Source organism: Ailuropoda melanoleuca, chromosome 19, assembly GCF_002007445.2.
Source record: "Ailuropoda melanoleuca isolate Jingjing chromosome 19, ASM200744v2, whole genome shotgun sequence".
NCBI classification, from domain to species: Eukaryota; Metazoa; Chordata; class Mammalia; order Carnivora; family Ursidae; genus Ailuropoda; species Ailuropoda melanoleuca.
The window spans coordinates 17,299,579-17,316,790 of NC_048236.1; the positions used below are offsets into that span (position 1 = coordinate 17,299,579).

General features: G+C 40.7%; 1 protein-coding gene across 1 annotated transcript in view; it reads right to left on the reverse strand.

Annotated features, from left to right (window-relative positions):
- The window catches only part of EYS (eyes shut homolog), a 1,484,071-nt gene that overhangs the window by 16,543 nt on the left and 1,450,316 nt on the right, over window positions 1-17,212 (reverse strand).

Consider the following 17,212-nt stretch of genomic DNA (forward strand, 5'->3'; position numbering starts at 1 on the left):
TATTGTAAATGGGATGGATTCCCTAATTTCTCTTTCTTCAGTCTCATTGTTTGTGTATAGAAATGCAGCTGATTTCTGAGATTTGATTTTGCATCCCGCCACAGTACTGAATTGTTCTATAACTTCTAGTAGTTTGGGGTTGGATTCTTTTGGGTTTTCCATATAGAATATGATGTCATCTGCAAAGAGAGACCAGTTTGACTTCTTCTTTGCTGATTTGGATACCTTTTATCCCTTTTTGTTGTCTGATTTCTGTTGCAAGGACTTCTAGTACTATGTTGAATAATAGTGGCGAAGAGAGTGGGCATTCCTGTGTTCCTGATCTTAAGGGAAAGGCTTCCAGCTTTTCCCCATTGAGAATGATATTTGCTGTAGGCTTTTCATAGATGGCTTTTATGAGATTGAGAAATGTACCCTCTATTCCTACACTCTGAAGGGTTTTAATCAGGAAAGGATGCTGTATTTTGTCAAATGCTTTTTCTGCATCAATTGAGAGGATCATATGGTTCTTGAGTCTTTTCTTGTTGATATGATGTATCACATTGATTGATTTGCGAGNGGATTTGTGAATGTTGAACCACCCTTGCATCCTAGGGATGAATCCAAATTGGTCATGATGGATAATTCTTTTAATGTACTGTTGGATCCTATTGGCTAGGATCTTGTTGAGAATTTTGCCATCCATATTCATCAGGGATATCTGTCTGTAATTCTCCTTTTTGATGGGGTTTTGCCTGGTTTGGGGATCAAGGTAATATTGGCCTCATAGAATGAGTTTGGTAGTTTTCCTTCTGTTTCTATTTTTTGAAATAGCTTTAGGAGAATAGGTATTATTTCTTCTTTGAATGTTTGGTAGAATTCCCCAGGAAAACCGTCTGGGCCTGGNGAATCCATCAGGTCCTGGAGTTTTGTGTTTTGGAAGGTTTTTAATCACTGCTTCAATCTCTTCATAATTAAAACGTCTGTTTAAAAAATCAGTTTCTTCCTGTTTCAGTCTTGGTAGTTTATAGGTTTCCAGGAAGGCCTCCATCTCTTCCAGATTGTTTAGTTTTTTGGCATATAGCTGTTGATAAAAGTTTCTAATAATCCTTGCAATTTCAATGGTGCTGGTCGTGACCTCTCCCTTTTCAGTCATAATTTTAATAATCTCAGTCCTTTCTCTTTGTTTTTGGACAAGTTTTGCCAGTGGTCTATCAATTTTATGGATTCTCTCAAAGANCTTATTTATTTTATTTATTCTTTTAAAGAACCAACTTCTAATTCTGTTGATCTGCCCTACTGTGCTCCTGGTTTCTAATTCATTGATCTCTGCTCTAATCTTGATTAACTGCTTTCTTGTGCGTGGATTAGGCCTGTTCTTCTGTTGCTGTTCCAGCTTCTTGAGGTGAGAATATAAAAACTGCATTTTAGATTTTTCTATTCTTTTGAGTGAGGCTTGGATGGCTATGTATTTTCCCCTTAGGGCTGCCTTTGCAGTGTCCCATAGGTTTTGGACCGTTGTGTATTCATTCTCGTTGGTCTCCATAAATTGTTTAAATTGATTTTTTATTTCCTGGTTTATCGAATCATTCTTGAGCAGGATGGTTCTTAGTTTCCAAGTGTTTGAGTTTCTTCCAGGTTTTTCCTTGTGGTTGAGTTCCAATTTCAGAGCGTTGTGGTCTGAGAATATGCANAAATATGCAGGGAATAATTTCAGTCTTTTGGTATTAGTTGAGACCTGTTTTGTGACCCAGAACATGATCTATTCTGGAGAATGTTCCATGTGCATTAGAATAGAATGTGTATTCTTTTGTTCTGGGGTGTAGTGTTCTATATATATCTATGAGGTCCAACTCGTCGAGTATGGCATTCAAAGCCTTTGATTCTTTGCTTAGTTTTTGCCAGGGTGTTCTGTCTATTACTGATAGTGAAGTGTTGAGGTCCCCTACTATTAATGTATTTTTATCTATATGTCTCTTTATTCTGGTTAAGAGTTGGCTTGTGTATCTTGCTGCTCCCCTGTTGGGGGCATATATATTAATAATTGTCATATCCACTTGTTGAATACTTCCTTTAAGAATAATATAGTGCCCTTCTGTATCTCTCTCTATGGCCTCTAGTTTAAAATCCAGTCTATCTGATATGAGAATTGCTACTCCAGCTTTCTTTTGAGGTCCATTTGCGTGGAAGATGGTACTCCATCCCCTTACTCTAAGTCTGAATGCATCTTTGGGTTCAAAATGAGTCTCTTGTAGACAGCAAATGGATGGGTCATGTCTTTTTATCCAATCTGCAACCCTGTGGCGTTTTATGGGAGCATTTAGGCCTTTCACATTGAGAGTGATTATTTAGAGATATGATTTTAATGATGTCATGTTGCCTGTAAAGTCTTTGTTTCTATAGATTGTAACTTTCTGTTCTGTATCACTCTTGGGGCCNCCTTAGGGCCTTTTTACTTTTATAGAACCCCCCTTAATATCTCTTGTAGGGCTGGTTTCGTGGGTAGAAATTGGTCAGTGACTGGCGATTCTGGAAGGTCCTTATCTCTCCATCAATTCTGAATGACAGCCTTGCTGGATAAAGGATCCTTGGCTGCATGTTTTTCTCTGAAAGAGCTTTAAAAATGCCCCCCCAAGCCTTTCTCTCATTCCAGGTCTCTGTAGACAGGTCTGACGTAATCCTGATACCTTTGCCTTGGTACGTGAGAAATTTCTTTGCCCTGGCCGCTTTCAATACTGTATCCTTGGATCTAATATTTGCGAATTGCACTATGACATGCCGTGGCGTAGGTTTGTCCTGGTTGAGCTTGGATGGGGTCCTCTCTGCCTCTTGGACACGAATGCTTGTTTCCCTTGCTAGATTAGGGAAGTTTTCAGCTACAATTTGTTCAAATATCTCTTCTAGACCTCTGTTTTTCTCCACCCCTTCAGGGATGCCGATGATTCTGACATTGGATCGTTTCATAGAGTCAGTAATNAAAATGCCCCCACAACCTTTCTCTCATTCCAGGTCTGTTTAGACAGGTCTGACCTAATCCTAATACTTTTGCCTTGGTACATGAGAAATTTCTTTGCCCTGGCCACTTTCAATACTGTATCCTTGGATCTAATATTTGCGAATTGCACTATGACATGCCGTGGCGTAGGTTTGTCCTGGTTGAGCTTGGATGGGGTCCTCTCTGCCTCTTGGACACGAATGCTTGTTTCCCTTGCTAGATTAGGGAAGTTTTCAGCTACAATTTGTTCAAATATCTCTCTTTTTCTCCACCCCCTCGGGGATGCCGACGATTCTGACATTGGAACGTTTCATTGAGTCAGTAATCTCCCATAACCTACATTCTTGAGATTGAATTTTTTGAGCCAAGTTTCTGTTTTATCTTTCTCTTCTACCATCCCATCCTCCAATTCGCTGATTCATTTTTCTGCCTCATTTACCCTTGCCATCAGAGCCTCTAGTTTTGACTGCATTTGATTCATAGCATTTTTAATTTCTGCCAGATTCGCTCTCATTTCTGCCCTTAGGGATTCTATATTCTCAGCAACGCTTTCTCTGATGCTTTTTTCAAGTTTACTCATCATCTTGACCATTGTTGCTCTGAATTCCATTTCTGATAATTGGGATACATCCGTATGTATTAATTCTGTGGCCGAGGCCAATTCTGTGGCAGAGGCCACAGACTCATTATCTTTTCTTTGCTGGGGGGGACTTCTCCTTCTCGTCATTCTGATGAAGAGAGATTGCAGGGTTGTCCAGAGCCCAAGTGTTGACTGGGACCCAGGCCGTGCGCCCTTGTTTTATAGAGATCTTAGGGATGTGGGCTTCTTCCTTAAAGAGTTTATTTATTTATTTGAGAGAGAGAGAGACAGTCAGCAAGAAAGGGAACCCAAGCAGAGGAGTGGGAGAGGAAGAAGCAGGTTCCCGGTGGAGAAGCCCGATGAAGGACTCCTTACGGAGCGTTGTGATCACACCCTAATCCGAAGACAGGTGCTTGGTGACTGCGCCACTCAGGCGCTCCGGGATGTGGGCTTCTTGCTTTTTCAGCCTGCCTTCTGGGGGAGGGGCCTGCCGTGCCGATACTCAGGCAACTCTGTTTGGGTAGAGTCTCCGTGTCCCCTGCGAGGGGGGATGGGGATGGGCACACTGTGAGCTGGTATTTCCAGGCTTTTGTTCTCTGGTGGCTTTCCCTGGCAGTTTGCTGTGCCTCTTCTGAGAGTCAGAGCAGCAGTGGCTGAATCCCAGCCTTTGTCTCAGAACAGAGGGATCGCGGATCGTTCTCCACTGAGCTCTCTTGGCCCCTTTAACTCTGTTTCTGTTGGTGCTGCTCAACCCTGCAGCATCCCGGGATGTGCGCCCCACACCCAGCGTCCCAGCCCTCACTTCCAGGGCCGGCGCGACTCTGTCCTTTGTGTTTCTAACATCGCCAGCCGTCAGCCGCCAGCCGCCCCCGAGCACTCCGGAGCCCTGTTGCAGTCTGGTGGCGCACACTTCCCGCTCAGGGTCTCAGTCTGCTGTCTCGCGGGTGCCGGTCCTCAAGTCCGCCCGATCCCCCATGCAGGTGGCTACCGCTTCCCGGTGCCCGAACTCGGCGGCTCGCTCCCCCTTCCGTTTATCTTCCGATATCTGTGCGCGGTTTCATGGCTCCCTTCTTCATACCTCAATACTCAGCACTGGAGATGTTCATTTGTAGAGATCCAGATGTATCTTCCTGCGTCTCAGGCTGTTTCCGTGGATGTCCAGGCTGGTCTGGTACCTATCCAGCTCGACTCGGGGGACCAGCTGAGAAAGGGGTCCCCTACTCCTCCGCCATCGTAACTCCACAAGCCAGTATAGACATTTTAACAACATTTGTTCTTCTAATCCATGAGCATGGCGTGTTTTTACATTTCTTTGTGTCTTCCTCAATTTCTTTAATCAGTGTTTTATAGTTTTCAGCATATACATTTTTTACCTCTTTAGTTGGGTTTATTCCTAGGTATCTTATGATTCTTTTTTTTTTTTTTAAGATTTTAATTTATTTGACAGAGAAAGAGAAGCCAGCGAGAGAGAGAACACAGACGGGGGAGTGGGAGAGGAAGAAGGAGGCTCCCCGCGGAGGAGCCTGATGTGGGGCTCGATCCCAGGACTCCGGGATCATGCCCTGAGCTGAAGGCAGACGCTTATCGACTGAGCCACCCAGGCACCCCTATCTTATGATTCTTGGTGCAACTGTAAATAGGATGGATTCCTGGATTTCTCTTTCTGCTGCTTCATTACTGATGTATAGAAATGCAGCAGATTTCTATACGTTGATTTTATATCCTGTGACTTTGCTGAATTCCTGTATCAGTTCTAGCAATTTTTTGTGGGGTCTTTCAGGTATTCTAATAGAGTATCATGTCATCTGCAAAGAGCGAGTTTGACTTTTTCCTTGCCAATTTGGATTCCTTTTATTTCTTTTTGTTGCCTGATTGCTGAAGCTGGGACTTCCAGTACTATGCTGGACGACAGTGGGGAAAGTGGACATCCCTGTTGTGTTCTTGACCTTAGGGGAAAAGCCCTCAGCTTTTCCCCATTGAGGATGATATTAGCTGTGGGTCTTTCATGTAGGGGCTTTATGGTGTTTAGGTATTTTCCTTCTATCCCTACTTTCTTGAGGGTTTTTACAAGAAAAGATGCTGTATTTTGTCAAATGCTTCTTAAGCATCAATTAGGAGGACCATATGGTTTTTATTCTTTCTTTTATTAATGTGGAGTATTATGTTGACTGTGGATATTAATCACCCCCGCAGCCCAGGAATAAATCCCACTTGATCATGGTGAATAATCTTTTAATGTAATGTTAGATGTTAAATGTGTAATTCAACTAGCTAGTGTCTTGTGGAGAATGTTTGCGTCCATATTCATCAGGGATATTGGTCTGTAATTCTCCTTTTTAGATCTGTAATTCTCGTTTTTAGCCACCTGGATGGTTCAGTCGGTTAGGTGTTTGCCTTTGGGTTGTGCCATGATCCCAGGGTCCTGGGATAAAGCCCCAGATCAGGATCCCTGCTTGGCGGGAAGCCTGCTTCTCCCCTCTTGTGCCTCTCCCCCTTCTTGTGTGCTCTCTCTCAAATAATTAAATAAAATCTTGAAAAAAATTCTCCTTTTTAGTGGGGTCTTTGTCTGGTTTTGGAATCAAGGTAATACTGGCTTTGTAGAATGAGTTTGGAAGTATTCCTTCTATTTCTATTTTTTTGGAACAGCTTCAGAAGAACAGGTACTAATTCATCTTTAAATGTTTGGTAGAATTCCCATGGGAAGCCATTAGGACCTGGACTCTTGTTTGTTGGCAGAAATTGGATTATTGTTTGATTTGATTTCTTTGCTCCTTATGGGTCTGTTCAAATTTTCTGTTTCTTCCTGTTTAGTTTTGGTAGTTCATATGTTTCTAGGAATTTATCCAGTTCTTCCAGATTGCCCAACTGGGAGACAATGTTCCCCCTACTGGAACAGATTTGGAAGAGGGTATATTGCCTCTCCAAGGACAAAAGGGCCCCTGGGTGCCATTGCATGCCCATTCAACAGCAGGGGACAGAGGCGTACGCAAAGGGCATATAACCCGGTAGCAGCTTTTCACTCTGCTTCACTATAGACTCCTGGAACCTACATACGCAATGACTGCTTTTCTGGGACAGAATGGTGGGCATGGCCTCTGGGGTTGAGGAGTGGGTCCGTGCCTTGCTGGGTCCTTCACGGTTCGGAGTTTTGAATCTCAGCCACTGGCCAGAGATAAAGCACAGGACAACTGTGGTGCCAGGTATGCTGATGGCCCAGTCACAGGTTAAGGGCAGGGATCTGACAAAAGCCTGGGACACAGAAAGGGAGATTTGTTCACTCTTCCATGAGGGCCTCCCAAACAGCAGTGGCCACGAGTTCCCCAGCCCTACCAGTCTCTCCACAATTATGGCCTGGGTACTGTAGCTTCTCAACTGGCCTCTAGAATTCTCACAGAGGTATGATGGTCCGTTTGTTGTTGTTAAATTGGTGTCTGTTGGGGGAAAGAGAGCTTGTAGCTTCCTATTCTGCCATTTTATTAACCTACATCTCTGCTGTAAATGCATAAATTTCTCTTAAAACCTAAAGCTCTGCAAGATCCCCTCATATGTTAAAAATTTCATCACATCCTTATCTTGGATGCAGCAACTTTAAAACAATTTTTTTCTTTATTTTTTAAAATTTTTATTTATTTGAGAGAGAGAGAGAGAGAGAAAGAAAGAGCATGCATGAGCAGAGAGAGGGGCCGAGGCAGAGGGAGAGGGAGAAGCAGACTCCTCGCTGAGCAGGGAGCCTGACACGGGGCTCAATCCCAGGACCTTGAGATCATGACCTAAGTCAAAGGCAGACGCTTGACCAACTGAGTCACCTAGGTGTCCCTCCACCCCCCTTTTTAAAAACACACCTCTAATCACTCTAAATTGAACAAGTCCCATTGAAGGTTGTTTTACTACCAAATGTTTCTGTTTTTAGCAGTGATCTCAAGATTTCTAAAATAGATTACTCTAATTCCCAGAACACTGTTTCTCATGATGGACTCAAAGTGTAGTTTACTTAATAAACAAATAGTTCTCAATCTCCACATCCTATAAGCCTATGAGGTTAAACAAATATTCCTCACGGATGCATATCTGCTGTGTTCTCAAGAAATTATAGATTTAGGGCTATCCATTTTATATTTTCAATTTCATTATGTTTAATGCAAAAGATTTTGATTTTAGTCAAAGCTCTTCTACCATAGCTATGATTTATTCAGTTAGTGAAGACAATGAGATAAAAATAATTTAAGACTTTTATAGTATTTATTAATTATTTGCCTTTAAGGTCTATGGATAAGTGCATATGGCTTCAATGTAGCTTCTTAACTTGTTCGAATCTAATGAATAGAAGTAACTTTTCCCCCATCCTTAACTATGTGAAGTCTTAAGTATTTACTTTTCCATCTCAACTTAAGCAGCTGGACAAATTTTAGGTTAACTAAATACACACCTTGTTATTGTAGCGAGAATGGAAGCTAAACATCCTTTCTCTTTGTTGGATTATTTCTAGAGTCTACTGGGAGTTGTGTGAACGAGCAATTGAACCTGTTGGCTAATTGCTAGCAGAAGGAATGGTTGAGTATCAATTATCAGAAAAACAAAATCGTCCCTTTAGGCAGAGTTCCTTTAGCACCCATATGGATAATGCTGAATAACACGATTTAATTGTTTGACTCATTTAGTTATTTGGGTGGCGATTTGGTTCTAAATGATCTTTGGAGGCCCATCAAGATGGAATGTTGCTTAAAAATTAATTATTCTATAAAATCACAAGATTGTTTTATGATACTTAGCGACATCTGGTGATTCCTGCTATCAAAATCTAGGATGAGGTGCTTTACTCCATGTTTTTGGGAACAGAATTTGGGCATTTGAACTGATGCCAAGTTAAACTTTTTAATTTTCACATGAAAACATCAGCTTTGTCACTTATTTATAAATCTAAAAAATAAAGCATGTAAATGAAATAAAGCATGTAATGACATATAATTCAATTAATAACCAGAATACCTAGACTTTTTACAGAGATCTTAATTTTTAATTTTTTGCTGTGCCTTGACTATCAAAAATTTAGCTGACACAATTTATATCCAAAAGTAATGGTAAATAACTATTTGTCAGGACTACTATTTACCCACCAACGTGCCACATCGTTAGAAATCTACTTTATTCATTTAGCTTTGACATACCTATATGGAACTATGACTTTTTATTATTCCTCTAGCTTTTAGTGTGTGTCAGTATAAGAAATGACCACATACATAATGCCTCTTCATTTTCTAGAAAATTGTCATCAAATATATATTGCTATTGATTGATTGATGTTTGAATAATCATCATCCACTTCACAAATGTTAATCAAACACCATCTATGTGAAAGGCACACCCTTCAGCTCAGTAAGCATTCCCTGATGACTTTTTAATCCATTGTGCCTTACATTGGTTTCTTCCTTTCTATTCTCAGAGGTATTTCAATAATTTAGATTTTATCTGGCATAAATTTCCTTTTCAGATGAGGAAATTTACTCACGTTAGCAAGTGCCTCCTTCTGTTCTTCCGCATGCTTTCCTACAGGGGCTCTCACTCTTAGGAAAGCTACCTTACCACCCCATAAGAGTCTATCCAAATCTTACCTATGCGTTGATACCTAATTTAAATCCATTGCTTTCTACTGCCTAATCAGGCCTTAGTACCGGGTAATAATGCACATATTGTGGCATTGTTTAGCAATTAAAGCAGTTAATTTCTTCCTCTTTTCTCTGAACTGTGATTTAAATTATATATTTTGATTTGATTTTCACAGACTTCTGCCTGGTCTCCACTTAAATCATTGGCTCTTTGAAAGGAGGGACAACACTATCTGACAGTGCTTTGGATCTCTTCATGTGGCCTGAGTGGCTTCTCAATAAATATATTTTTAAAATCATTTAATAATCAGCTATACTTCTATAGAGAATGAGTTTTTTTTTTTTTTTAAAGATTTTATTTATTTATTTGACAGAGATAGAGACAGCCAGTGAGAGAGGGAACACAAGCAGGGGGAGTGGGAGAGGAAGAAGCAGGCTCATAGCAGAGGGAGCCTGATGTGGGGCTCGATCCCGCAACGCCGGGATCACGCCCTGAGCCGAAGGCAGAAGCTTAACCGCTGTGCCACCCAGGCGCCCCGAGAATGAGTTTTTAAAAGATATTTTATTTGGTCATTTTGAAAAGTTTATGTCTACTATGTTGATCATAATGGTTTGAAATATTTTTAAACATCTTTTATAAAATAAAACTACTGTCTTTTCAAACTAGGAGGTTTAAAATATTTTAACTTAAGAATCTATTTAAAACTAACCCATATTTGAAAAACGGAATTGATCAAAGTGTCTACGTGGACCTGGCTTGCATTTAACACAAGTGTAATCTAATACTTTTTTCTTCCTTTGTAGGAGGGGGTTGATTATTTATGGAGCACTTCTTGTGTACCAGGCACTGTGCTAGCCTCTTGACTTCAGTGACTCCCCATCATAGACTTTCTGAGGGTATGTTAGGAGACTCTTAGCCAATTCTGCCTCTCAGACCAGACGGCTGTCCTGACCGTTTGCCGGGCCGTATTTCTTGGTCACTAGAATATCGTGGTACAGAAATGTTTGCTTTTTAAATTATCTAACATAAATCACACAGATTTTAACAAAAGAAGAAAATGAAATAATATTTTGCAATCTTTGTATCTTTCATGATCATGAAACTTGTAGTTTGCTCGTCACTTTCCAATTTCCAGTAGTTTGCTATTAGAAACTAGAGGGAGCCTATCTCTTAGTTCCCCAAATTCGAAAGCAAAGTTTGTGGTTGGATCCTATCGCTGTCATTCATTTCAAATTAAAAGGTGGGCAAACCTGCCTCAGGGGAAGAGGCAACCAAGCCCTGTCCATAGAAATTGTAAGCAAACCTTTTTCTCCCCTGCCTTCCTAAGGTGGGGGACACGGTTTACGTTTCAACACGCGAAACATTTCAAGGGAGGAAACATTAGTAGTAGCAGCAAATTTAATGTGAATGCTTTTTGTTCATTACTTAGTGTCACCTTGAATAGAAAATAAAAAGGACTTTGTTGAAGAAAAAACCTTTTATAGATTTCTGTCTTTTAAGAGTTTTTAACCTTTCCCTCCTACCTTATAAAAATTAGTAATCATTACTAATGGGCCCTCCTGGGATTTTGGCCAAAAATTTCCCCCACACAGAAATTTCAACATATTCTCTTTTCACACTTGAGAAGCCCGATGTTCAGGAAAGTTACTCGCTGAAAGTCCAAGGTTATGAAAAAGCAGTTGTGTCTGCTTCTTTCTACTAAGATTCACCAGCAGCTTCTCTTCTTTTAGACGCTTGAAAAGCTTAATGTTCATATAGACCTTGGAATTGTTACATATAATTCACTTTCTCACTGAGTTTCATTTATGATTTAGCAGTTGTATTGAGGAACCCAGAAAGAAGACTAAAGAACTAAAATGTGTGTTCCTGGGAATTATAGCTAGTTCCTATCTGGTTTTAACAAGTATTATAAACTCATAGAGATAGAGGATTAGTATATATGTAACCACATCCTTACTAATTATCAAGATGAGATTGAAAGTAGGGGAAATAAAGACTAAAATTCATGTTTTTTTCTATGAAGAAAGCTTGTAAGTTATATACTCTATTCTCACATAGCTAAATGCACCTGGAAAGGAGCATCTGAAAATAAGGCAAACATTCCTGAAATTGCCATCTGTAAGTGCTGTGGACCCTTTATTATCAAGAAAACCAAAGACTTGGCAGGAAAGCATCCCGAGTCAGGAAGGCTTGAAGAATTGAACTTCTCCATTAGCTTGAGTTAATTTCAATAAAATCTCGAGCTAGGTGGACCGTAAAGTATCCTTTGCATCGAGACTCTCTAAGTAGCTTGAACATTTGCCTGTTTCATTCAAAATGCCAGCATGTGAGTGGGTTTCTCTACCTTGGGGAATGAGAAATGAGTGGAGAAAAATCACCCTAGGGATGGAAGGAATATAAGAAAAATGGAAACATTTTCAATCTTTTCCAGGCTAAAAAGTTAAAAACACACATATTATAGAATCTCATTTGGCTAAATGTCAAAAATATGCAATAGCTAAAATTTAATGGTATAAAAATATTCCAAGAAAAAGGCAATTTACCAATAATGTGGGAAAAATAAATCGAGAGGAGAGATTTTATGATTCAGTAAAGGTTATATGCGTAGTTGTAAACCATAGATTCTAACAGGAAATACAGCTACAACAGAAAAAAAGAGCAAACGAACAAGCTTTGAGTGTATGAGAAAAGAAACTGGGCATATTGTCTGTCTTGCAAAAGAATTGTAAACCGGAGTTCTGCTAGAAATACAATATTTTAATGACTAAACTGGATTGCAAAATATTTACCCTAGCCTGTTATTTCTTTTTAGGTTAAGGTCAATGGTCCTGTGAACTGTCAAACCCAGATGCCTTTGCTTGCTGACCACCCTTCCTCAGCTTCAGTTTAATTTTAAAGCCGGGTTAGGGCCCTTGGGTGTTTAAAAAAACACACATCTGAACTGGTTCCTGGGCCAGACACTGTGAACACTGTGGATTCCTGCACTTCTGGAACTAGGCTCAGATATTTTGAATCATTTTTGGTGGCCGTGACCCTGAAAGCCATCCAATTCAAGTGGTCTGTTGATATTTTCCTTACCACAGCACCATACCTCAGTGGAATTTCTAAGGAATTTGGGGTGAGGCCATAGTGAAAAGAAAAGATATACCAATCAGGAATTCTCCTCTTGTCCTTAAAATGGATTTTTCTGTCAGCTATAGGTAAATGTTTTAAGGGACTAGAAAGATCACTTTTTCCCCATAAGTCAGACATCTTAAGAGTAAGGGATAGACAAAGTCAAATTTCACCACTTAAATTGTAACACTGGGATAGAAAATTTCCCCCAGCCACCCTCTTCTCAGATACGTACATACACTTTAAAATACGTAAGACTACTTAAAATATTAGGACGAAGGCATTTTATTAACCAGTTCTGCATGCCACAGGATGCACAGGTTTCCACTTATTTCATGTGACTGGTAGTTTTCATATTTTGATTATGAAGTATAAACAATAGAGTGTCATGGGAAACTCACTGAACTGACAGTGTGAAGGCTTAAATTCTTAGTCCCGCTAACCCAGAGTTTTGATTTTGACCTCTTTCAACATAGAAGAGTTGGGATTAAGTGACTTTTAAGGTTCTTTTCATCCTAGCCTTTGATGACTCACTTAAATACCTAGTTTTTAAGTTATTTAAATTTTAATGATTATACTGCCCTTTTATTAGGTTTTCCTGGATAACTGGAGTATGATGGTTGTTGATAGATATGTTATCTCTACATCGTTAGTTCCTATGCTATATTTAGTTATGGAATGCCTATTATAAGGGACTGCTAAGATCTAGAAATAGAGTGTTAGTGCACTCATTTATGATTTACTGTGTTTATATTTATTAACTAATTATTAAGCAACTATTAATAACTGGATGGAGAATCCAGAGACTTGATTCTGAAAACTCTGGTACATTATTTAATTTCTCTGAGCACTAGTCTCCTCATTTATAAACTGATACTCTTGGACTGGAAGATGATTGGTAATTTCCTATGATTCTACACTCCTAGAACTCCCTATACCAAGATGTATATTTAGTTCATAATACAGCTGAATTATTTCCTTAAGAGTGTTTGTCTAAGTTTGGGATCTTGAGAACAAGAGGAGAAAATAGTCCTCTATATTTTATAGCACTTCATACTTAATAAAGAACTTTTTTATACATTACCTTCTATGAATTTTGTAAGGTAGGGAAAATCATACTTATTATATCAGTGAGGGTCCTGGCAGTGAACAGATAGTATGCTCATACAGGATAGTTTGAAGATAAGGGAATGAAAATACCATTTACAAAGATGTGGGCAGGGTTTAGGGAAACTACAGGAGACAGGGTGTTGCCCTGGGGTTAGTCTCAATGGGGAGCTGTTTCCACTCCTAGGCCTAGAGCTGGGGTAGGTGAGGATCTCCGAACAGTCCTTGGGTAATGGTAAATTTTGGTGACCTAGTGGCAAGGAATCTAGGGAAATAAATACTCTGTCTTTCTCTCCTGTCCTCTGATTGCCTGCTGGTGACTTCCTTGGCTAAACTCAACTGGAGGCAGACTGAGGGGGAGCCCATTGTTGCAATCCTGAGAGGGCCTCAGGAGTACAGAGTAGAGGGGGAGGGGTGAGAGTAGAACCAGGAAGTGGGGGGGACAGATGGAAAAGAGGTGGCACACTTAGTATTGCCACTTCATAGATAATGAAATCGAGGCTCAGAGACTTAAAGGACAAAGCAGCAATGAAATCACTAGTTACCAGAAGCATCAGAATGCAGGTTTTCTGCTTCTTACACTCCTTCTTACAGTCTTCACAGGCTTCTTATTTTGTTAGCATGACATTAAAATTCTTTACCATGCTTTCCAAGACTCTATATGATCTGCCTTCTGCTTGCCTTTCCAAATTCATCTTTAATCCCATCTCCCATTCTGGGAATACTGGCTGCCTTTCTCTCCGTCAAATATGTAATATTATTATCCTGTTGCCAGGTTTAGCCTCTGCCTAGAGGACTTGTCCCACATGCCTTCACGCATGGCTAATTCTCAGTAGATATCAGCTCAAATGCCCCTATTTACAGAGTCCTTTCCTGATCGTCCCAACTAAAATGAACTCTTCCAGTGAGTTTTTTATTGCCTCTTTCTCTTTATTTCCTTTCTGGCATTAGCTCAATCTGTATTTTTCCTCACTGATTGGTGGATATGGTGTTTGCCTGCCTCCTTCTACGGAGGCAGGGCAGCTGTCCGTCTTCTTCAGGGAGTTCCCAGCACTTGGACTGGAACCAGTAAACGATCTTAATACATTAGTGAATAATCCATATTATAAGCTGTGCTCCAAGGGAAGGAGAGAAGAACAAAGGTTACTAATGCTTGACTGTATTTTGAGGCAAGTGACACCCTATCACCATCCCTCCCCTCTCCAGCATCATTAGGCTTGCCAATCAATTGCATCTTGTTCTTGTCATTCAGAGATTATAAACATGAGTTTTGATTCTTGGTGGTGGGGGGGCTTATTTACAATAAAGATGGTCATAAAACCCGGTAGGTGTGAAAGCTGTAAGTGGGGGTTCCATGTACAGTCAAATTAATTTTCCTTCTAAGACTTAAGGTTTCTTGGAATGGGGAAGTAGAAAGGAAGAAGGGAAAAGAGGACTTATTAGTTAGACATTTGTGAGTTTAAGGTTGCTGGTACTGAATTCATTGATGATTTTTATACCAGTTTATAAGTACAATGAAGGTGAATTAAACCCCAGGTATTTCTTCGACATCCTGGGTGCCCATAACTGAGTAGAAATTATGATGGTTGTAATGCCAACTGGGAACAAGCTGTCTGGGAATAAGAAAAATGCAGCCATTGGCAAGACGCGGGAGTGCACTGCAGCCTGGTTTCAGAGGTCCCGGTGCTATCTGCTCTTTATTTTGCTGTCACCATTTCTCTCTTTCTCTATCTATCTATCATCTGTCTATCTATCATCTGTCATCTGTCATCTCTAGCTTCCATCTCCCTATAAAATCTATTTATATACATACCAGTATCATTTATTTACACACACACACACACACACACACACACACACAAATTCTGGTTAATCCCCCAGGTTTTCATCATTTGAGCTGTTAAGCTTCAAAAATCTAGCTTGCATTATTGTTACAGTCACTAGCCCTTATGTTAAATTGTCCTATTATTTCTTTCAGTTTCTAATCGCTGTCTTTTTTGGGAGTAACAGAGGTGCACCATCTTGGTAAAATTTTGAGTACTCTGCTGTTCACTATAGTCAAGACCTATTTCTTGAAAACTATTACAATCAGTTTTTATTATTTTAGAACCAGTAAGTTGAAACGTATATACCAGATTTTTTCGCTCTGCACTATATGATGGGTGACGGGGATTCAGCAACAGTGAACAAGAGCAGGCACAGCCCTGCCCTCCGCTCTCTGACGGAGAACCCAGGAAGGCTTCCCTCAAGAAGTGAGGTCTGAGTTGAAATCTGAAGGATAAATAAGGGTTCACTGAGTGTGGAGGGGAAGATGAGAACATTGTAGGCAGAGGAAAGAGTGTGAGAAAAATCCCAATTCCAAGATGGAATGTGGCACATTCCAAGAACGAAGAACTGCCATTTTTTAAAGATCAAGATCTGTCTCTAATGTCGTTATGAAAAAGACTGATTTTCATAATAAGCCAGACACAAAACTCTGTCTCATTTTTTCACAGTCACACCTTATGACATGATTAAAATTCCTGTCACTAAATCACTAGTATTTTAAACCTCCAATGTCTCCCATTTATCAACACTTTTGACTTTTGGAGGACTTAAGCACATACATAGAGTCTCAAAGAATATAGGAGAAAAAAATGTTTGCATTCGTGTATTTGATAAAGTGACCTGAGAGGGATTAAGTTTGTTCTTACCACACATACACGATATTCACAGTGGCCCCCGGAAATTACGTAAAGGTGTGTCGAACCCAGTTGGTGACCGGCTCCCGTACTCCTACACTAGCCTCTGTCCCCGCACAGACCAAGCAGAGGATAAAGCTCTATCTTCCAGGTGGGGGTTGGGGGGAGAGTAGCGGTAGATCACCCCGTCTCGGGAGCCAGGAGATAGCAGGTAAAACTCCATGACCCCCTATTTTCTGGATTAATCTCTTGAGATTCCTTAACCACGAGTTTCTTGGATTCCCTGCCACACTGTTCTGAAGTCCCAGCTGGCCCCAAGACCCAGAATCATCCCTACTGACACGTAAACTGGAAAGGACAGCAGCCAGCAGGTGGCGGCAAACTGAAGCAGGAGCAGGACCCACTTGGATTGTGCCCCTGGATCCTGACTGGCGGGGCGGCTTCACGCAGGCCATTCCGTCAGCCCTAGAGTAACACAGCCGTGCCTGTTGCACAGCTGAATTTTCAGGACTCTGAGCACGCTGCTATGGAGGTCTTCTTTTATACGAATCTTGCTGTGATTTGTAGAACTACGTGACATATGACAAAATAAAATCTGAAGCATTTATTTTTTGGAAGATGCAGAACTTGAGACATTCAACAGCATATGCTTTCCTGATTTTCTCCATAGACTCACGTTACAATGTCCCCCTTTAGACCGTGTGTTCGTGGTCACTGTTCACCTTAGGGATTCTCTTGCTGGAGGGTTCCTAGAGCTTTAGCAGAGGGTTGCGGTGCGATTGAGGAGATTTGCGGATGGCAGCGTTTTATTACCCCTCTCATCAATCTTGCCTGTAAGGGAAGAGATAGGGTAAGGTGCTCAGGGAAGTTATAGGAGGAGACGAAAGCATGAAATGTAGCATGGAGTTCTCGCTTGCAGTTTGGGGATGACAGGCAGCAGAGAACCACATTCCTTCTCCTGCCTGTGTTAGCTGAGTGGTAGTCCCTGAAGATGAGTTTATGCTATTAGGCTACAAGGAGCACAGCAGAGAAATGACTTTGGTTCACCTCTATTTGTGACGGCTAGAACAACACTGCCCTACTCCGCCCACTCCTTCCCACCCTGTAGTGTGCTTGTACTGTGGCGGAAATACAGATCTTACGCAAGTTGAG